A 24,174-nucleotide genomic window follows, 5' to 3' on the forward strand; every position below is an offset into this window, starting at 1 on the left:
TGGTAATACATCCCCTTCCCTAATGTTTGCTGCTCCCCCCCCCCCCCAAATAAAATAATACATTTAGAGGTCCAATAAAAACAAATTCAAAGTTGGTTCATACACTGCACAGAGAATGGTACATGGTTTATTTAAAGGGCCGTATAAGCATTTTTGTGGACATTTTGTGAATACATTGCCCTAAGATACAAGCTGGTATGGTGGATGGCAAATTTGAATATGGGCAATAGTACACATTCAGTCATGACAAATTTTGGCTTAGCTGTAAAAAACTAAGCAATGGTTGTTTAAAACATGGTAACTGTAATGCAAGGGTTTCAGGTTCATTTACTAGGGTAGTCAATTTGTAAACTAATAAATTCACATCAAACTAAAATAGAAAAGATATTGTTCTGTGTTTTCACATTTATCTGCAGCTCAAAAAGATCAGCTTGCAAGGCAGCGCCATAACATGGAGCAGATGAGGTTAGCAAATCAAACAGTGGTGTGAACAGATGAAACAGGCCATTCCACAAAAATGCTGATCTCCCAAGAAAGTCTAATACACATATGCAGTACAGTGTTATATAAATGAATTGTGTGTGACAAACTGAAAATCTCTAACACAGCAAATCTGATCTCTAAAGTGTTGACCACTGCAGTACAAAAATGTAATTCTGGCAATAGAGATCACACCTGTGACAATAAAAAGCATATCAAGAATATGTACACTCAATGTTACAAAACAAGGCAAATTCGTTATAAAACCAGCAGAGAAAATCTACCAACATTTATGATACTTATAGATACTAGGGGTCTGATTTATTAAAGCTCTCCAAGGCTGGAGAGGATACACTTTCATCAGTGAACCTGGGTGATCCAACAAACTTTGAATAGATTTCTTAAAAGTAATTTGCTATTTGTTAGCAAATGTTTTCAATCCTGGACCAGATCCATTCCAGGTTTGCTGGATCACCCAGGTTCACAGCAGAGCAGCAGAGGTCCGCAATCTTTTTTAGCCACTAAGCCATTTATGAGGCGGGCAGGAGCACACTGAGCCGGACTCTTTCTGAGTCCGCCTAATGGCTCCCCCCCACTAGGAATGCCCTCTGAAGGGAAATCCCTCTCCTCCGTATGCAGAGGGAATGTTCCCCATTTACTGCAATAGGGAACATAGGGAAGAACGGAGCCTGCATGCGGCTCCAGCAGTTTGTTCCAGCCCAATCCCGGCCGTCCAGAGCCATGCGATGCCAGCTAGCATTAGGCCCGAACAGCCAGGGGGCGTTAGGCCCGAACAAACTACCGGCTAGGCCATGTCTGGCCTAAAGGCCAGAGTTTGCTGACCTCTGCTCTACAGTCTTGACAGCTTTAATAAATCAGGCCCTAGTTGTTCTAGGCCCCTTGCACCTCACAACTCAAGGCATGCAGTTTTTTTTTTTCTTAAGTTACATAGGATATTGCTGGGTTGCCATTACAGTGGACACTATCCGGGCTTTCAACTTTAAGCAAGAAACAATGGACCTTAGCATAGTAGGCTAATATCAAACATCACACAGCGCTGCTATGTTCTATGGAGAGAGGAGAGGACAAGCAAGTGGCATGCTGCACAGAAGCTGTTCCCTATTGGAGATCGATGAACAATATTTGGGGGATCACTGCACACTGTACGGTCGTAGTCATCAATTGTCAGCAATCATCTGCCGTGTGTATAGCCTTACAAATGACAAAAGGTTCACTAAACTAAAATAAGGGAGCAATGATATTTGAAACAGTTTCTTGTACAAAAGGACAAGATGCAGCACCATAATTGCAGGCTTTGTATCGCTGGAAACAATCTTTTATGATCTTTCGCTACAGATAGGAAGGCCTTACACAATCTGAAGAAAAGCAGGGCCATCCCACATAAACACCCTGAAGACAAAATAACTGATGAAGACTAGAATTAAGTTGTATCCAAGTAAAAGCCTTTTTTATTCAACGTCTGGTTACAATGTCAGGTTATAAATGTGGTCTGTACCCCTTTTCTCCATATTTCCTATTTTGTTGGACACCATTGAAATTTCCAAACAGGGAAATTAAAAACTTCACAAGGGTACTAACCAGCTACTGTACCCAAAGGTAAAAAATAAATAAATAGATATGTTTGTGATTGTCGTGGTAGCATTTTAGTTGTAAATAGCACAAGATCCTTCTGGATAGTTGGATTCAGGAATTTTCTCAGCTGACAACCATTGGGTTGTTCATTCCAGATGCATAGCTTATCTTTAGTTCTATATAGGAGGCCATGCTGCCCGCTAAAATTATCTTTAGCTATTGCAATGTGACTTCTAAGGTTTGGGACAGAGTTTTGCACTTTAAGATGATGATGTTTTGTTGTCTACTCTAAATTTGGAATTTGGACACCAACATATACAGTTATTTAATTCTTACTTCTTGATTTCATCATCTACTACAAACTACTGGTTATCTTTTAGTCAGTTCAGTACTCACACCTGTATTTCTATTACAGACAGAATCATTTCCATTTCTGCTATAGGCCTGGTAATTTGACAAAAATAGACAAAAATACATTGAAACATAAAAAGCTCAATTTATATACCAGGGATTCAAGACACCCCCTCAATCATAGCATGGTGAGAATCTTCCAGTTCCATGTGTTACACTGACAGTAATTGATTTCCACCAGGGAGTGTCAGATTACCTGTTGTATATAACTTGTTTAAACAAGATAAAAATTGCACATTTTGTTCTATAGTTTATCCTGTTTCTTATTTCAATTATTCTAGTAGTATTCTGCAAAGTTTATTTACAAATAAAAGAGTTTTTTTTCCTAATTTTAGCAATTTTTTAAGGTAAAAAAATACAAACAATTAAATAAAAATTAAACTAATAATTAAACTAGAAACTGAGTTAATTGAGGCCTAATAAAACTAACTAAGGGTTTATAAATGTTTAAATTTCTATTTTGTGTTTACCAATAGGGTTGCTTTTACTGACATCAGCAAATAAGTGGACAAAGTAAAAAAAATGTAACAATAATGATATATTGTCTAGACAATGTTAACAAACATAGTTCAGATGCTTTTTTTTTTTTTTTTTTGCTGTAATAGACTGAAATACTGGCTGTTATTATGGGATGATGCAGGAGGGGATGAGGACAGGAGGCATGCTACATACTCCCTGTGTATTTTGTTTTTTTAAGTTGTGAAATGGGTTAAGTAGGATGCGCCTAAATCCTAACTCCAATCAAAACATGTTTGTCAAGATGGAATAGTGTAGGAAGGTTGTAAACTATATGGGTTCTTATCATTAGGTAGATTAGGTAGATTTTTATTCACTTCCTGTATTGCCTACATTTTGCTTTAAAAGGTAAACATAGAATGTAACAAATTCTTAGTTCTTTGGTACAGCTGGGAAGGCTTATTATGTCAGGTTTCTGTTGATAGGTGTGAGAAACACAATTAAGCACAAAATTATATCTTTTGGGCAGGGTCCTCTCCTCATCCCATGTCATTGTTTGTATCCGTTACCCCCTATTTATTGTACAGTGCTGCATAATATGTTAGCACTATACAAATACAGTTATTATTATTAATATTGTGAGCTCTTTTGAGTTACAGCTAGTGACATGACTATGGACAGAGCTGCGTAATATGATGGCGCTATATAAATACTGTGTAATATTAATAATATTAATAAATAAGCCCTTTCCATGTCACTGTCCATTTTTAAAAAATTCCCCCAAATCTGATGGCTGCTTTAGGGGTGCTTCCTGATTTTGTGCCGTTACACCATAGCATAATTCATGTTACAGTGTCCTTTGTTGCAGACCTAATTGTTTATGGTTATACTGTATGTAAAATACTAGCAGTTTATGGGATAAACCAACCAGTCATGCCTCATTGAATAGGTGGAAGATGTAATAGAATGGCACGGGAACACAATTATTCCACACATACAGGAATGTCTGTTGCATCTGTTGGGACAAGCTTAATAGTTGCCAGACTTGTGGAAGATCATTCAGCTGTTGAGGTTCTAACACAATATATATAACATTATTTAGGTAAAGACACAGCTTTGCCCCCCCCCCCCCCCCTTGGGTTATACATGCCAAGAATAATTAGTGAACAAAAGATATACTTTTTATATACATAAATATATAGACAATAATCAGCAAGCATACTACATCAAATACAAATCACTTCAAAATACAAATTTCATTGTACATTATTCTTATTTTATACTGGGATTTGAAAATAAGAAATGCAATGGTTTGGAATTTGACAATTTAGAACTCTATAGACAGTAGTTAGTATATTTAGAGCAGAGTTTTACCCTGGGGAACCCTTGAAATATTTTCCAAATCTTGTTGAAACCCTAATAACACTTCTGAGGGGTCAATCAGCCTCCTAAACTACTAGTCATTGGAAAAAATGTCCCCTTGGTGGCTAGAATAACACTTTTATAGAGGACTAAATTAGAGTCATGCAGCTGGCCGTGCCAAGTGGTGTTGGCCTCAGAACTATGTAGGCATGATCGATGAGATGTCAGCTATACAAAGTTTAGGGAACCTCTAGCAACATCTGGAGGAGCACTGGTTGAGAATAGCTGATCTAGAGGGATAGATGAGCAGGAAATGTTCCTTTCCATGGGGTAATAAGGAGATATGCCTTCTTCTACATCTATCAAATAATTTCATTTTAAATTTGTGGTCATATCACCAACATAATTAGAATAACATTGATAGCTCATTCATTGTATAAATGCTAAGCATTAAAGTAGCCAAATGTTTTTTTTTTCCAGTAATAAACGGAGTACGGAAGGTTTAAACTTCTGTGCTCTCTAACTGTCCTGGTAATCATTGTCAGTAAAACAGAAAATGACAGGAAAGCCAAAATACTATAACAGCCATATGAAGTAAGGAGAAATCTTTTTAAAAGGGACACTTGATTTGAATACAATGGTCTGTGATTGTGATAGGATTGCCACTTAGTTTCCTCTGCTTTCCTGTTGTATCCCAAAATTAAAGAATATATCCACAACCACACAAAAAAGTAATCTTGCCAGTTCCAAGCACTCCCCATCAAAAATTAAACAAAAAGTGAATGTTTTGGTTTTAGAAATTCTTTCATTCAACATTTCTTTATTATTATATCTATTTTTCCGAATGTTTCCATAAATCTCTATGCAAATTTGTAAAATGCCCAGAGAAATCCCTGTGACTTATGGGTAGGCTGGTACACATGCCTGAGCACTGTGACATTGGGAACAAAAAGGTCAACAAAAAACAATCTAATCCCACTAAGGAGATGTATCTGAATACACAGAAACAGGTGCCAATATATAAAGCCTGAAGCTGAAAGTTAATTTAATTAGTAAGTGTCCTAAAAGGACAATTTGTGGGGATTATGAAATAATAGGAAAAATTAACAACTGGAATTAAGTAGGGAGTGGCTTCTTAATGAGGCAGGCTCCTCTACACATTAGAAACCATCATACTTTGCATTAATGTTTTTATTATTATTATGTCCAAAGGTTTGTCCTGAATAAAGTATGCAATCTGTGGTTTCTTTAAAAAGCCATTATAATTACTGGCTGTCCTATTCCTCTTTACTAAAAAGCTGGTGTCAAACATTAAACTCATTGGACAAATGCAGAGAACAGTGCAGGGGTAAATGCATTTACCATTGTTACTGTATGTAATTTTAACACTTGTTAGCAATCCATTCAGTTGTATTACATATATTGCTTTGTGTTGCATTAGAAACAACAGGTAAACGTCAACCTATAAGTCAGGTTCTAATAGGCTGGCTTGTGGTCTATCAGTGAATCCTTGAATCATTACAGGAAGTAGACATGTCATATATTATTCTGTAAATAAATGCATGTAAAAAAGAATCTGTAAATACATTTTTTTTAAATAACTGTATTAAAAAAGATTATATTTGAATTTGCAGAAATTACTAAACCAAATATAATGTTTATCTTTGGAATGTGGCATATCTTTAAAGCATTGTACTGGATATCATCCCTTTTGTTTCATGTTTCACAAAAGGCTGAAAGGAGTATATACAAATAGCCAAAAATGTAAAATGTATGTTAAAAATCATCAAGTGTGTTTCATGTATGACTAAAGCAATGAATCTAAATTTAAATAGTAATAATCCTTTTACAGCAGCATGGGTACCAGAAATGGCATCATTCTAAGGCTATGTATACTTGCAAGAGGATTGTAGCCTGAGAGGTATGATTGTAATCATTTCAAACAAAAATCTAGCCTATGTTCAGCACTCTCCTGACCCTGTTAGCAATCCTTCCAGGGGGATGAATGAGCAACCAAGTGGAAATGACCATGGGTGCCTCTTGCTTTCCCTTCCCCTCTCCATAGAACTGAACAGTGCAGTGTACAGTGTTCATTCGTTCTCTTGATACATCATGAAAGACCGTTTCCAGACATTATTCTAACATGGGTAAATATATTAAGAGTGATGTCAGATGGTTAATTATGCCCCTAGTAGCGCATCACCGGAAGCAGAATTACCTAGGTCAGAGGACCATTTCCATAAATAGAGTCATTGTGCTACTACATAGGAAAAGGTAAGCTTTCTATTAGAGATTCTATCACTGGCAAATTGTCCGCCATGTTTCCGCGTCCAGGATAATTCATCTGAAAGCTCCCTAAGCCTACCACTGAATTTAATGTTTGGAAACAGTGCTGTTAGTCTAGCACAGGGGTGTCAAACTCTGGCCCCCAGCGCCCTTTTTTTTTGCCCCCCAAAGGAATCCTAAATATGAACTGCAGCTGGCCTGCCACTGCATTGAAATAGCACCACTACTACAATTCCCGACATCACTCGGGTCTATAGACCACCTCTGCCTATGGGTGGCCACCGCATTGGACTGTTATTTTAGACGCAAATAATGCCGGGAATTTTTTTATCGGTGCTATTTCAATGAAGAGGGAGTTTCAGCGGCGGGCCACTCATAAGATTTAGCCCCGCATTGGCCGCGTCTGGCATTTCCAGCACTCCCCCTCAGCTGTACTTTTCCTTGCTACTGCAAGGCATGGACTTGAATGGTTGGATTTTCATAGAAGAATATTATTATTGTTGTTAGCCTGTGCAAAAAGGTTACCATCGAAATTTAACTCAGAAGGCTACAAATTGAGAAAGAGGCTTTCATTTGGAAACTTTGTTTCCAAACGAAAAGGGTTTAAATCTATTGAGATTTTTTCAATAATTTTCAAGGTTGGCCCGCGACTTTGTCTAGGTTTTTAATTTTGGCTCTCCGTGTATTTGAGTTTGACACCCCTGATCTAACACAAGGAACATGTGTAGGAAGGTAAAATAAAACATGGATAATTTTTTTTTTCTTTATTGTCCAAAAACCGTTCCTTAGTTTACACAGTCATGTGCATAGCCTAGTACAAACACCTATATATACTAAAGTATAAAGTTCATTTTCTTTCATTTACATTGGGTGTTAGAACAAGAATGAACAAGAATAGAAGCCACATGAATACTCTTTCTTAACTAATAATTCCCTGTGCAGAAGATTTTACAACTATACACTGTGCATTTTTTTTTTTTTTTTGTCTGAAGCTCTTTTTAAAGGCAATATTCACATGGGTGAATCCTGGGTTATAGTCAAGGTGGTCCACCTGTATTCAGTGCACTTTACCAGGCCTGGCATTTGTAGAGTGTGTTGCACTTAAGGCTACATACACACGTGAAATAATTATCGTTGGAAACAAACGACTAACGACTGGTCCTCTGATAATTGTTAAAGAAAAAAAGTGCACAATGACTGGCCAACCACGCGGATGAACAAGGAATGCCGCTGGAAAGGAACGACCGTCTTGGTGGATCTGATTAGGCCACAATCGTTCACTATCTATTGTATGTACGGTCGTTCAGTGATCATGGATTGTTCTGTGATACACTTTGTCCGATACACCTCACTTCCTGCATCGTTCTAACGATCGTATTCAAATGATCGTGTGTGTACATTATTGGTGGATTATATTTAAACGATGGTATCGTTTCAGCATGTACAGAACTGTGCACTATACGATTGTTAAAAATAATCGTGAATAATCGTTCGTTTTCTAAAGACAATTATTGCACGTGTGTACATAGCATAAGACTGCCTGCAAACCTTCCACATACAACTCCAACATATTTACTGAATTTACACAGCTCAGGTTTTACTTATCTATTCGTTTCAGTCCTTGCCATCCCCCCCAAAACAAAAAAAAAGTACAATGTAATGCCTTTCTACACTCAAACTGCAACCAATTTTGATGGTAAGTCACCACCCTATTGGTATGTTGTAGAATACTAAATCCCTGCAGGCAGCATCCCAGGTAAATAAGTCCAGGGCCCCAGTACATTAGGAGTCCTAACTACCTAGCCATCATGATGCAGAACAGGAAAAAAAGGCTAATATCTAGGAAAAAATAAATAACCTCCATTCTCTTAGGAATTCTCCTCCTTTCCGGTAATACAACATAACTCTTACCATTAAATATTCATCGCTGGTAATGGTTATAGTATAATGCGTTTAGCTAACAATCTAAAGTGATTTTACCTGGATCACCTTTTCTTAATTTTTTTTTTTTTTTTTTATACACCTCCCCTCCCTCCAACAGAACAACACTGAGCATGACCGGGTAATACACAATTCTAAAGATGTACTTGCGTTCTGATCTGTAAAAAATAAAATGAAGGTGAATTAGAATGAATGTTTGGTTTTGGGTGTCTGAATCCAAGAGAATGAATTTATTATTCTAATATTATTTATCAATGAATATGAAAAGATCACCGCCAATCGTACGGTTTTCCTGAGCCGTAAAGCTTAACCTATTTAGTGCTTAGTTAGCCTGGCAACAAAAAGGATAAGCGTATGACTCAATATGTATTTCTCATTCAGGGATGTGTTCCAGCCTCCTAAAGTGGCACCATCCACAGAAGGCACACCCACAGCGACACACAAATATAGAGCATCTTCATGTGTCGCCACTGTGTCACCATGATAAGCAGCAGGAAAGATCTCTTCCCTCTCCCCCTGTGAGGATATCCTCCCCATTACATAAATCAAACCCAGCATTGCAGTCCCTCCCTATGGAACATTTCCTGAACACTCAATGCAATCCTTAGTATTCATGTGCAATCTGCCTTTCTGCAAAAAATGGAAAACACAATAAAATATACATACATCTATAATAGATCACAATAAATCAGATTCATCCTACATCATGGCTTTTCCTTTGACATGATCAATAAAATCATTGATGAATTAGCAGCAGTGGATATAAAAAAGGTAAAAGGATATTACAATAAAGCAATGCAATGAAAACACTTACCTACAGGCTAAATGATGGGCTGTGGATCGCATGTAATTGTATTTTTTCCAGCTGAGATCCTTTTGTCCTGTCTCCCTGTCTGCTGTAAGGGAAGCTGATGGAGGGAGGCTGTGGCTAGAGATGCTTTCATACTTCTACCCACCCATGCTGCAAAGGATGCTGGTCTTTGTAGTTTTATTACACATCATGCTGAGAGTTCTGCATTCACAATGATCTTATAATTTAAATGAGATGCACAATAATTCTAGTATGTTGCATTCATGATACAATTGTGGCTTGAGAAATAATGTTATCCTCTAATAGTAATTTACTATACAGTATATAATCACATTATTTATATATTATGCCAATACAATTATTAGTTTCAAATGATCTTTTTAAATAATAACTTGGTACATTACAACTATCCGCTCTGCAAGACTTCCAAATGTTCAATAAGGGCTCTATTTTCAAAACAAGGTGTCAGACATTCCCTCAAACATTTTCTAGTGGAATCTTCCACATTCATGTGTTTCAATCGCATTGATTCCCACCAGGGAATGTTGGAGGGAATGTCAGATTCTGTGGTTTATAAATAGACCTATCAATAGAGAGAAACACAGTATTAAAAAGAAGAAGTATATACCCTTGCCTGTGACAGTAATTGGGTGGCCTGATCCCACACTTATGCATATAAGAAAAGAACTCCCATCACATGTAATAGGACAAGGCACTGTTGAATATAATTTATTTTGTGTATATTGCCAAATGTAAATATATATATTGTTATCGCTATTTATTTTCGAATAATATATTTTACATCACTGGCCAAAAAACCCAGTTCTCATTTTTTTTGTTCTTTTCCTATAGACCTCTAAATGCTGTTATCATCTCACAAAGTATATATATATATATACCGTATATATATATATATATATAATTTAAATCTTCTATTAGTAATTTTAATGGTATTTTAGGATGTCCATTAAATTGTGTGTGTGTATATATGTATGTATATATATATATACATTGCTAGGGTTGCTAGGGGTTCCTTGAGTAATAAGCAGTTTGTGACGTTCAGTTATCACCAACACTAATGATCACTAATGATTTTTCTGTAAGGGTTCCATTCTTCCAACTGGCCAGCAATGTATGAGGCATTTTTCCCACTGACCACCACACTAATGTACTGTAATGTGAACTGTGAATATAATTATAGGAGGAATTTACTGAAACCTGAAATGGTTTTCCCCCCATGTTAAAAAGGCCAATAAAGGCTAATTTAGGTTTTAATAATGTTTTGATTAAAATTCAGTTTCAAACTACAAATTATTGTAGTTTTTTGTTCTTGGATTATGTATATTACAACACTGTATAATTTGTTTAATAATCTCCTTCTCTTCCCAGAGGCCAGCATAAAAATATCATGGTGGGATCACACAGGCATTCCAACTATGGCTATAGATCAAAACAGCAGCTTGTAGTGAATATGATGGGATATGCACGTGGTCTGTAATTTTGTTTTTACCACACAATATATTACAGTCTATAAGGACTGAACAAGAGTGAAATAGGGAATCCAATTTATCCAGCACCATACATTCCCTATGCAACAGAACATTTCAGTATTTTTAATGTATATATATATATATATATATATATATATATATAAATGTAAGACGACATTTTTTTTGTAAATAACCCTATAAGTGTTTATTAATGTAGTCAAAACCTTTTTTATTTTTGTAACACTTTGTAATTACAATCCATTTCGTTACTGATTGTCTTATTTGACTGCCTGTTTATATTACTAAAAAAAAGGCCTGTTGAGGGGGCGTGGCCTGGCGGGCTACTAAGATGGACGCTTGATCCGTGTCCTCTGCTGGCGCCGATTACAATCTGTGGCATCCCGGACAGCAGCAGCCGTTAACATGGGCAAACAACGGCGGGCGAGAGTGGGGAAGCTTCCCCCCACCCCAGCGCCGCAACAGTTCTCTCTTCAGCCCTCCATACGGGCATAAATTGGGGATCCCTCTCCGGCCTCCTCCCCGGCATCTAAGATGGCGCCGACTCCTTCCCCGCACACGTGGCAGGGGGGAGAGAGAGAACGGAGCCCAGCCAACACAGAACAGCAGCTGGTGGATTGCTACTCGGATGACAGGGAGTCATCATCTTCTCCCCCTCTCAGCCCGGATTCTCCTCCACTGGAGCCGGTGAGTCATACTGATCACAATGGGGACACCTGCTCTCCCACAGCTTCCCCCACCGGGATGAACGCCCACCTAACTGACACCCGGGATTCAATTAGTGGAACTGGGGGGACTGCAGTTTGTTCAAGCGGCCCCCATATATCTAATCCGGCCACCTCTCTTGAGGGGATCGGGGATATTCAGGAGCCAGGCTCCCCCTCAGGTTCCTGGGACCCCCCCCCTTTGGGTGCCCCCTCGGTTGTTGGTGGAGATTTAAGGAAGGCCTCACCTGGCCTAAAGGCCTGGCCAGGCCCTAATATGAGGAGAGAGAAAAATCATACCCTATTGGATGATTGCCCCAACCCCCCATGGCAACATTACTTACAATCCTTATCTACTAAGGATGATTTCCAGAAATTGGCAGAAGTCCAGGCGACATGCCGCTCTGAAATTGGGGTCCTGAGTGCTGATTTGCATTCCTTGGCTGTTAGAGTTGATGACCTGGATGAAAATGTACACCTTGCCAAAGAGGATATGACAATGCTCTCACGCAAAGTAGGGGATAATGACCAGAAAATAAGAGAACTTCAACGTTCGCTTGAGGATCTGGACAATAAATCTAGAAGGAATAATATTAGGGTACGGGGCCTCCCTGAGGCAACTCGAGACTCGGATCTTAAACCGGTCCTGCAAGCTTTTTTCTCCAGGGTGCTGGGGCGCCCATCCTCCCGGGAGGTACAAATATCCAGAACATTCCGTACATCCAAGCAACCTGGGACTGCAGCCAGACCAGGAGATGTTATCTGCCAACTAATGGATGCGGATCTGAAGGATGCATTTATGACCACTGCTAGAAATATGCGCAACCTTGAATTTGATGGAGCCCCATTGCAGCTTTATCAGGATCTGTCCTGGCATACATTACAGCAACGCCGTCTACTTCAACCCCTGCTGACTGTGCTCAGAGATCAACGTATTCCATATAGATGGGGATTCCCGTTTAGCCTCTCAGCCCGCCATGAAGGGAAAACGGCCTCACTACGTTCTCCAGAGGACTTGCCCTCTTTCTGCAGTGCTTTGGGAATATCCCGCCCCAAACTCCCGGGTTGGGAGCGAGAGGAATTATTAGGTTCCCCCCCCGTTCCCCACCATGGCAGACAGTGGCACCCCGGAAAAAATCCAGGGGCAACCATCGGGGCTCCGCATCTCCGACTGACCGTTCCCCTAACCAATATCGCTGAAGTATTGGACTGGTTTCCAGCAAGTTGCCTTTCCTGTGTTTTATATTTTGTTAAGGCAGTGGACTAATGTCTTGCAGGATTCCCCATATTTGAGATGCCATATTTGTTTGTTATGCTAGAGCTGCTCTGGTCGCTCTTTCTAAAGAGCTTCCATATCTGGTGTATACTTCCATAACGCAAATCGTTACCTTGCGGTGGCTTGGCCTACTGCACGCTACACCTTGCCACATATTGGGTTTTTCATTACACTATTGGTCCTCATAACCTTTTATTTGTGCATCTCACTATGGTTTCTAATTGAAGTGATACTGTTTTTCTGACTGTCTTGCCCTAAAGCTATGTTATATGTGCAGTTTTGCTCTATTATTGAAATGTCTGGGTACACCGAGGTCCTGGGGGGGATTGGGCCTATCCCCAACTTTTGGTGGGACGGCCCTGTTCCTCACCCTAGAGGCCTGATGCTGATGGTGGTCGGCACTGGCCGGCACCATTTTGTTGTTGATGAGATTTACTGGTTGGCGTCCTCTGGCCCTCTGGTCCCATGATCCTTCTGGGGGGATTCATGCACCCGCCAGGTGCTTTTGTTCCCTGTCCCCATCTTGTAGACGGTCGGGACCGGCGGATGCTGACTCCTCCCTACTTGCCGTATGGCGAGTACTCACCTATTGGTTTAAATGTTATTTCTTTTGTTTTTCAGTTTTATTTCTTGATGTTATGGAGGTGTTTTGTGACCCTGTTTCCTTCCTCCCCTCTCCTGACATGCTGACATCTCCCCATGTCTCCATGTGACATGCTGGGGAACAGAATTTGGCTATGGATACTGCTCTGCGGGCTTGCTATTGGCTACTGTCATGCATGGCTGATCTTGGATGTGGCTTTTTGGTCTTTTAGTACTCCCTATGGCTACTAGGATACTATCTTTTAATGTAAAGGGTCTAAACTCTAACAAGAAGCGAAAATTGGCCCTGAGAGAGTTCAAACATACAGCTCCAGATATTGTATTCCTGCAGGAGACTCATTTTGATAGATCAGGTACTTTTAATTTTGCCTCCAGACTTTACCCTCAGACGTATCTTGCAACTCCCCAGGCAAGAAGAAGGCTGGAGTGGCAGTCCTCATAAAGGACTCCCTCAAATTCACGTTGTCCCGCTCCATTGTAGATTCTGAAGGGAGATACATTATTTTAAATGGAGCCGTACATGGCGTGCCTACTACACTGTGTAACATTTACGCCCCTAACACCAATCAAATTCTCTTTATCAGTAAAGTATTGTCCAGCCTTCAAGACTTCACCCATACCTTATATCCATACCTTATTCACCCTTACCCATTCTTTTATAAAGAAAATCAGTATAAAATTCTGCTCAGGTGGTATCACACACCAGCAGTCCTACACCGACTGTTTCCTGATGTAGACCCTTCATGTTGGAGATGTGGAAAACATAGAGGTACGATAGAACACATATTTTGGTTCTGCCCTCTTATCCAGCCGTATTGGTCACGGGTTAATGATTTATTATCAGATGTGGTCCAGCATCAGGTCCCATTGGATCCCCTGTCGCACCTCCTAGGTCAACCCTCCCCAACATTGCCGAACGTGTCCCGCAAACTGGTAACTCACGTTCTAGTTGCAGCACGAACAATGATCCCCACTAGATGGAAGACGACTATGCCTCCTTCCATGGGTGATCTTCATGCACGGATACAAGAGATTCGTCTAATGGAGTACCTTACGGCGCTCCTTAGAAATACAGTGGATAAATTTGAGGTGGTCTGGGAGGCTTGGGACCGTTATTATGCTAACTTGTCCAATTAACCCCCCAGTCGCTCTTCTTGTTGGCCATTGTCACAACATCTCTCATTGTTCCTACCTCCTTTCTATTTCTTTTTGTTTACAAATGTTTATATTATACATTATGTCTGTGATATGACTATTGGATGTTTGAAACTCAGCTGTGTTCTGTTCTGGTTTAAGATTGTTAATCTCCCTTTGTGTAACCTCTTCTTCCCTTCTGTACCCTATTATAAAACTTTTCAATAAAAATACAATTTCAAAAAAAAAAGGCCTGTTAAATATTGGACTCCTAACTGATTTCAGTGACAGCTACAAAGCTCCCAGTAACCAGAACCCAATCAACTCAACTAAAATCCTGGCTTAAAATATCAAATTTAAATATGGAAGGCTTGTGTCCTTTGTGAATGATTGCAGATCTGTGCATCCAGCAAGCTTTGTCTGCCTCTGTGAAGCGTTTTCTGTAATAAAGACTGGTCTATGCTGCTCTTTTTTTGTGTATGAATTTCCCTGTACCCTCTCCCATTTTTTTTGCAGACAAACCATAGTAAGTTAACCTGCTGGGCAACCACAAGGTTGGAGCATGCAGTAGCCATGTCTGTTTCCAGATGCAAGGCTTTATAACTAAGAGTAGGGTCACACAATAAAGATTTCTGGATAAAGGGTAGAAGCAGACCTAAACTCTAAAATAAAAAGTCACCAGGAGGTACAGCTAATTAACAAAAGATACAGCAAATGTTTCTTTTGCCCAAAAATAAGGCCCAGGCTTTTTTTGTCTTAGCTCTACATTGTACAATGCATAGACAGGAGACATGATCCATTTATTCCGTATATCTACATTTACAAAAGTGCAGATTTGTCTCATGGGCAAGGTAAATACACCCCTACATTTGCCAGTATGAGAAATTATTCAACTTAAAATGAAGAGTTCTAGATTCCAGGTGGAAATGTATTAAGAACTAAACTTAAAATAAAAAAAAAAACACACATCTTTATTTCTGCAGACACCTTAATGCCACCAGCTCTTTCCTCGATTTGAGTAAGTAACATTTTGGTAATAGGTCCACTTTAAGACCTTCTTTGTATGCAGGTGAAACCTGAATTATTTTCAGTAGAACTAAATTAAAAAAAAAAAAAAAGAAAAACATTGGAAGGAATTTGCCTACTTATTTCAGAAGAAGCCCTTCTGCAATTAAACATACTTAACTGTTTGAAGTTTTTTCTAAATGTATTCTGAGCTGCATATGTGAATCTCAGTATTTCAGTGTACCCTGAACCTACAGGAATGTGCACAGGAGCAGGGGAGGACATTGGGAGATGCAAAGTTTGACCCTGCAGTTATGTCATTCTAACCTGGCAAATCAAAATGGCTAAAGATCCCAAACCTGAAGGACGACAAAATAAAGATAAGACACCTGCAACAGAGCGAGTAAAGGTGCATTTATTTAAAAAATAAAAAAAGGAAATTTGTATTTTAAATTTAGTTCAGAAATTAGGGGTGTGACATCCTTTTACAAGTGGCTCAGTGTACATTATGTAGATGCCTATGTGTCTGGCAAAAAGTGTGAAAGTTTGCAAAATTATTTGAATCTGGGCAGGTTCAGAACCGTACCTTGCCAGATTTTAGGTCACTCGCACCATGAACCGGTATTTGTACATTTGACAGCTGGTACCACTCACTGTTGTCCCTATTTTTTCTTTATGGGGTTGTTGCTAGGAGAAAATCTCTCCAGAGGCAGTGGTCCCTGACATGAGAAAGTCTGAAACGCACCAAAGCTCATGGCCAATAACCCTAAAGGATTAACTGGTGTAAATTTCAAACAACTGCTAATTTAGGCAAATTCAGCCTAAAAGCTAACTCATATAGTAGTTGGTGTCAAAGTTCATGCATCTACAATCAGAAAGAGATTGCACCTTAGGTGGAAGTATAGTGGGTAAAAAGCCTTTGCTGTTCAAATAAAACATAAAAGAGAGCATACAGCTTGCCCTTAAACAAGAAACAGAGAAAATAAAAAAAAAACTCAAACAATTGTGAAGCCTGGTGGTAGAAATATTATGGTTTGGGTTGCTTTGCTGCTCCAGGGCCATGAAATCCAAATCTTATCAAAGTGTGCATGATGAAAGTGTTCCAGTTCCAGAAAAGAACCTCTAACCGCTGTATTGATCTAAAACACACTAGCAAATTTATCAAGGAAAAAAAAGAAATTGAGTATTAATATGGACTGGTATTGTCAAATATCTCACATTTCTAGCAGCTGAAGGCATTGTGCTAAGAGTGTACACACTTTCCCCAGAGTCCACCATTACATCTAATTATATATTTTGTTATCTAATTTATTGGGCAAGTTGTCTTTGTGTCTCTTTACTTATTAACACTGTGGTGTATAACAATCATCATTTTTTCATTATTACCGGTATCAGAGCCATATGTGAGTAAAATAATTCCCATACTTAGTTTCAAAGTAAATAAAATAAGGCCAAAGGCTGGTGTCAGTAAGAGTAAAGTAAGTTGTTTCATAAAAAGCAGCATAATATGTGTCAGTATGGTCAATATTAGACCCCCATTCATGGATTTGGTGTTCAGTGGTTGCTTACCTGATGAGTACATATTTGTGTTTTAAATTCCACAGGATGCAAATGCTGATATACAATGTTCAAAATCTCAGGACTGTCTGCAGCATCCCGGACACATGGCAACTAATACAAGATCCTGGTTTGAAGGCAATCAGAAAATAATACAAATGTATGTAAAGATATAAATGTATGTAAAGATACAACAATAAGTTGTACATTTATTTTCAAAATTGTAGAGCTAATATGTACACATTGGTAATCAACCACCACTTGTAAAGGTACCTTGTAATATAAACTTTAATAATCCCAGGAAAACAAACCTTTACAGTTATATCCTATTGGAATTATAGTCCACAATCCAATCTATGAAGACTACTCCTGAAAATGTTTACAACTAGCGAATATAAATTTAGTAAATAAAACTCAATAATATTAAGCAAGAATTTCTATTAACCTCTTGATTATTGACCCCATTTCCCTCTATATTTTTCAGGATCCTGAGATCCAATCAATTAAAAAAAGGTGTAAGAGAATGTTATTGTATCAATGTGTTTTTTTTAAAGTAACATAGATAGCAATATGATGAATATGATATATATAACCTAAATATATTCTACACCCCATAGTATTTGCCTGCATTGTGGTAGGAAACCACCTCTTATCCTAGTACAGGCCTGACCTCCTTTATAAAACCGCTTGTTGTCCAGGTGTGTCTGACATCACTTTTTTCATGCTGATGAAGAACACGCATGTCAAGAAATTGTCAAAATGATTTATCTCTACACTTGTTTCAGGTTACTGACCCAGGAAACATTGCAGTCCATTCATCACCATGGCAGCCAGGTAACCAACTTTTAGAATGAATGTTTAACAATGGCAACCTCTATGATTCCTCAATGCCAGGTTTTCCTTAATCACTGGCTTCCTGCTATTATGGTCTGTGACTGAAGAATCGGTAGTTGATCACTGTATGTAAAACACCAGTTTATATTATACTTACACAAAGCAGAGAATGACAATAGAAGCCAATTGTGCAATTGTGGAAAGCAAAGCAGCTCCTGGGTCCTTGTGGACTCATTAATGCTGAATATACACCCAACGCTATGAAATTTTATTAAATAAATGTCTTCTCCAGGCATGTTAAAAACAGACTGCAATATTCACCTTCAACACAGAGAGGTCCTCAGTTTTCTGGGTGGAATGTCAGCTAGGAACACTGTGGACATTACTGTGAATGCAGGGCATCATGGGCCTTTGAGAGAGTGCCAACATTGCCCTGTGCATTTAGAGCATATGCATGCAGAGAGAGGTGCTGCTGTCATTAGGCTGGCACTGCCCTCTGCACCTCCAAGAATTGCCCACTGATGGAAAGATCAGAATGAAGCACATCATATGACTGGACAGGTAAATATAATAAAATGAAAGCATAACTCATACATGGGGAACCTCCAAAGAGGTGACTTGTGGCAGGAGCAACCAACTTGTAGTTGCCCCTAGTAAGAAATGTTTTCAAGATCCCAATAAGAATCAGACCAGCATGAATGAAGCAGAGAGAGCAAACTTCACATAAACTTCAGGAAGTTCTCCCCTACTGAACTACTGATCATGTATAGAGTCTGTGTGCTGATTCTGCAGGGGATTACCCAGGATTTCACAAGGTACATTAAGGAACTATCTATATCTGATCTAAAAAGGGACAATGGTGAAAGGACAGGAAAGTTGCATAGGAGGAACTATTCGCCTACGTACACATGTTGAATTGTTTAAAGCTGAAAACGGTATTTTGTGATGGTTTCCAGTGGCAGATGAACAAACAAGCACTATACAAAGAATGCTATTCTGCTCTATGGAAGGGGAAAGTTGAATGAGTGGCTGTCTGCTGCACCCTCCTCCATGGCAGTGAACAGCAGTTGTCCCCTGTCAGGGGATGGCTGTCAGATTTGCATGGACAGAAGACAAATGTTCATCCCAGGTGACAATGATGTGATGTGGTTACACAACCTTAGGGGATGTATATCCTACAGTCAGATCATTAAAATAAATAACACTGTAAAAAATGTGCACAGTGTTGGCACATGCACTTTTGATACCTAAATATCCTGCCCCCTTGTGGTCTGCTGAGAGATGAACTACAATGCATAGTGATAGGGTGTTCTACACTGCTTTACAGGGAACATAGAACCATTAGAAAGAAGTTTACAAAAATGGCATATATATTACAAATAAGAATAACGACATCAAGTCATCTAGCATAATTTTTTAAGACCAATCACTTGGTATCACTATGCCACAATAATTCCATAGAATGACAGATCTGTTTATTTAATCATTTTATTTAGCTTTTACATTTTTGTCTGCTTTAAATAGCAAAAATATGGAAGCTTGTACTTCCATATTTTTGCTATTTAAAGTAGACCTTTTAAGGCGGGACTTTTGTTGTCCATGCCCCCTTCTTCTTTCTAAATCACTTACTATTAGATATAAAATGTACCTTTAATCGAAAAAGTTGTAGTTTATACTGACCTCACCCCCATTTTTCTTCTTCAAGGTTGAAGTTATGAGTCATTAATTTTTTAATTCATTTAATTTTCATCTGCTGTATTCTCCAAGGATCATCCCAGAAGAGCAGTGATATTTACATACAGCAGTTATGATTCGGCACCAGGCAGTTCCTAATTACAGAAAAGGGATGGAGGATGTCCCTTCTGCAATAAGTATTCTTACCTTCCTGATCAACGCCTGTCAAAATTTACGGAGTTCAGCTCAAAATTGCACATGGAACCCCTAGAAACCTCGGAAGGAATCCTAAGGTTCCATGTAACACTGGTTGAGAAAAACTGGTCACAGTGCTGATCCATATAGCTACAAATTTCTGGTGTACTGTGATCATCAGCTGCCAGATCAACTCTCACACTTTTCCTATTACACACTTTGCCATTACTCAAGATAACAAAGTAACGCAAAATCTGTTTATTTTAGAACAAACAAGGCTCCTAGGTGATCTTGTCTTACAAAAATAATCCTTGCTGTCATGGGGTGGCTACAATCACTGTACTGTATTTTTTGAGGAGGGTTGTAGCCACCCTGCCAGGACAGCAGCACCTCTGGAGAAGAGAATGTAGATTTTACTACGTGAATACAAAAACTAAAGCCTTAACCTAGTTAATAATTAAAGCAACATTTTTAGAGCTAGATGATAAAAGATGACCATTGTCAGATGTGTAAATAATTTGTCCCAAATTTTTAATTTTGCTTTAGGTTAAATTTTAACACTTTAAAGTGCAAAATTATATTGTTTGCTGGGCCCAGGCTCTATGAACTGACAGAGGCCTTGGGATGTGTTTTGTAGCGTCTTTTTGTGTATTATCAAAGAGACCCTTCTAAAAGCATCTTGGGTGAAAGGATCAGTACATCTTGATGAAGCCAGGGCCACAAAACTCTAATGAGGTATCACCTGAAACCATAACTGGATAAAATATTAGAGGCCAGGGCTACCTAACTCTGGGGAACCCCCTTTCATATGAAAATTAGGGACCACATACTCTGTATGCTTTTACAGAGCCCCAACAGATCTTTGGATTTTTAGCCACGGACTCTTTTCCCAGGAATGACAGGCTGTCCCTCTCCACCAGGCAGGTCCACCTTCTCCTCCTCAAAGAAGGCAATGTCTGAGTGAACACACCAGGGTCCACACTCTGAATACTCCTTGGATCTAGCTTTCTTATCCTAATAATGTTTTAGAATACTCTTGATACTCTGGGTGGACTCACTTGTTTGGGTCTCTTTGAGCAAACCCACATGCCTTACAAATGGAGCTTCACTAAATGGGACTTGTGGTGGCTATTTTTGTGTCTCAGTTTATGTGCACCATCCTACCATGACAGCAGGGTCATATAGTTAGGTTGAAAAAAAGATATAAGTCCATCAAGTTCAATCACTAGAGAAATAAACATATTCCAGATATAAAACCCTATGAACATAATCGCTCCAGAGGAAGGCATAAAAACCCTTGTACAATCTGCTCCAACACGGGAAAAAAATTCCTTCCTGATTCCATGAGGCAATCGGATGTTCCGTAGATAAACAGTCACTATTATTTGTACTTTAAAGCCTTAATACTCAGTTATATTCTGTGCTTCTATAAATCATCCAGCTTTTTCTTAAAGCAATCTTTAGTAGTTGCTGAAAATTCTTCCTGAGGGAGCCGATTCCATATTTTCACAGACCTTACAGTGAAGAATTCTTCCTTATCCGGAGCAAAAACTTCTTTTCCTCCAGACGCAACGAGTCCCGACTTGTTCTTTGTAATGATTTCAAAGTGAATAATGGGGAAGAGAGTTCTCTGTATGGACCATTTATATATTTATGCAGGGTGATCATTTCCCCCCTCAAACGTCTCCTTTTAAGGGAGAATAGATTCAGTTCAGCTAATCTCTCCTCATAGCTGAGCTCCTCCATTCTTTTTATTTGTTTAGTTGCCCTTCTCTGAACTGGACTGCATATTCCAGATGTGGTCTGACCAATGCTTTGTACAGGGCAGGACTATGTCTCCATCTCTGCAGTCTATTCCTCTTTTATTACAAGAAAGTACTTTACTAGCTTTAGATATTGTAGCTTGGCAATGCATGCTGGTTTTAATTCTATGATCTACCAGAACCCCCAGATCCTTTTCCATTTCTGACTCCCCAAATGTATTCCCCCTAGACCAGGGGTCAGCAACCTTTACTAACAAAAGAGCCATTTTGCCTCCTCTTCCACTAAAGAAAAATAGTCTGGAGCCGCAAAACATAACACAGTTTATAAACGTAAAAGTTTTAATATTTTTTTAATTTTACCTGTTACAACAAGTGTGCATGTGTAGGCCTACTTTGAAATAAATTAAACACTGAACTATGCCCCTAGAAGCCTCCAGCTTCTAACGTATCATCCTGTTACATTAGCTGGAGGCTTCTAACGTAACAGGGTAGATTTTTTTGATGGGCAGAGTTCTTTATGTTCTGACGATGCCTTAGCGATGAAATTTTAAGGGGTGTTAGCCACAGGTGTCCCTCATTTGCAGCTTTAATTTTGTTCACCTGTACCCCCCAATCTTGAGTAATTGGGGTTCAGGTGCTAGATGCTTCCAGCAATGTGTAACAGGGTAGACTATTTTGATAGGCAGAGTTTTTATGAATTTTTAGGAGGTGTTAGCCACAGGTGTCCCGTACTTGCACCTCAAATTTTTTTCACCTGTACCCCCGTTTCCAGATAAATTGGGGTTTAGGTGCTAGAAGCCTCCAACAATGTGTAACAGGGTAGGGGTTTTTTGATGGGTGGAGTTTTTAGGAGGTGTTAGCCACAGGTGTCCCGTACTTGCACCTCAAATTTTTTTCACCTGTACCCCCGTTTCCAGATAAATTGGGGTTTAGGTGCTAGAAGCCTCCAACAATGTGTAACAGGGTAGGGGTTTTTTGATGGGTGGAGTTTTTAGGAGGTGTTAGCCACAGGTGTCCCCCACTTGCACCTCTAATTTTCTTCACCTGTACCCCCTTCCTGTTCCAGAGAAATTGGGGTTCAGGTGCCTCCAGCAATGTGTAACGGTAGATTTTTTTGATGGGCAGAGTTCTTTATGTTCTGATGATAGCCTAACAATTAAATTTTAGGGGGTGTTAGTCACAGGTGTCCCCCACTTTCACCTACATTTTTGGTTTTGTACATCTCCCCATTCCAGAGGAATTGAGGTTCAAAGGATTTATCTGTATTAAATGTCATTTGCCACTTGGCTGGCCAATCAAACAGTACATCCAGGTCTGCTTGTAGATTATAGACATCCTGTATGCACCTTATTCCATTACAGTTTGGTGTCCTCTGCAAACACAACCAGTTTTTATTGTGATTATGTCACTGTGTAATTTCCCAAGGAAGTGGTGGTTTGACTTAATTAACATGGTGTCCAGTTATTTCCCACATGTAGACCATTACCTCTGTCATTGTTGGTTACATGGGGAATTATACATGGAATATTTAACATAGCCATAATACCCCCACCCCAGACATCCCTTCCCTTTTCTACCCTTACTCACCCCATCCCAAACTGGAATGAGAATTTCTGAACCAGACATTCCCTGGTGGGAATGTTTGAGGGATCGTCAGATTCCCCATTTTATTTAGTCCTTTAACTTTTTTTTTCGAGTAAACAAGTTCTCACAGTGCTGGTAGTGTAGCAAACTCCAGGAGGTGTCTACACAAAAATCATAAAGGAAGCTTTGAAAGATACTTATGAACCAATCTGGTGAGTTACAACCTATGTACATCCACATTAACTTAGCACAGCCCAGTGTACAACCATTGACAACACACTTCAGATCACACAACCATACAAAACATTCAATGATCACAGTACACTGTTTGAAGAGGACCTATCATAACATGTTTAACACTGAGTAAGAGAATGGCTCTCACATTCATATATTGGAGGTGTTGGGGTGCTCTCCTTCCCTTCTGTCTATACTGCTGCAGTGGTAAAGACTGAAGGGGAAACTCGCAGCCTCCTGGGATACTCACCCCACATATTCCAGGAGGCACCTGCCCGAGATCTGCCACTGGGTCATAAGGGCTTTCCTGGAATGTAAAAAATTGCATGAAGTGAGTCCGGCACTTTTTTTTACAATTAGAGGAAGACAAGTTCCCCGATGTTGTCCTAGCACACAGCAATTTTGGGTGACATGAGCAGAAGCCAGAGGAAAAAAGATGGCGAGCTGGATGGAACCGTGAGAGCCGCAAATAAGAGGGAAGCAGAGACAGCCTGAGATTTGCTGCACTCGGTCTGTGGATGGTTGGAGTTTTTCACTGTTTTTCTTTTTTTTTTCCTAGTGAATGTTCTGCTTTAGGTAAAAATCACAGCAAGCACAACCAAACACATCACACACTGCACAGTTCACACCAAGGACAACCATACACAACACACAAACAGCAGACCATTCTACACAACCATACACAACACACACAGCATATCACTCTATACAATCATACACAACACACATAGAAGATCACGCTATACAACCATACACAACACAC

General features: G+C 39.3%; 1 protein-coding gene across 2 annotated transcripts in view; it reads right to left on the minus strand.

The window, feature by feature from the left end:
- The window catches only part of GNB4 (G protein subunit beta 4), a 54,542-nt gene extending 45,105 nt beyond the window's left edge, over nucleotides 1-9,437 (minus strand). Inside the window, exon 1 of one of the 2 annotated variants that reach the window (XM_072408140.1) lies at nucleotides 9,348-9,437. The gene's annotated coding sequence lies outside the window, so the exon portion shown is untranslated. Of the gene's footprint in view, nucleotides 1-9,343 lie in introns of both variants that reach the window. The other variant, XM_072408139.1, reaches the window with a different exon arrangement.
- Nucleotides 9,438-24,174: the final 14,737 nt, after the last annotated feature.

This window comes from Pyxicephalus adspersus, chromosome 4, assembly GCF_032062135.1.
Source record: "Pyxicephalus adspersus chromosome 4, UCB_Pads_2.0, whole genome shotgun sequence".
Taxonomy (NCBI): Eukaryota; Metazoa; Chordata; class Amphibia; order Anura; family Pyxicephalidae; genus Pyxicephalus; species Pyxicephalus adspersus.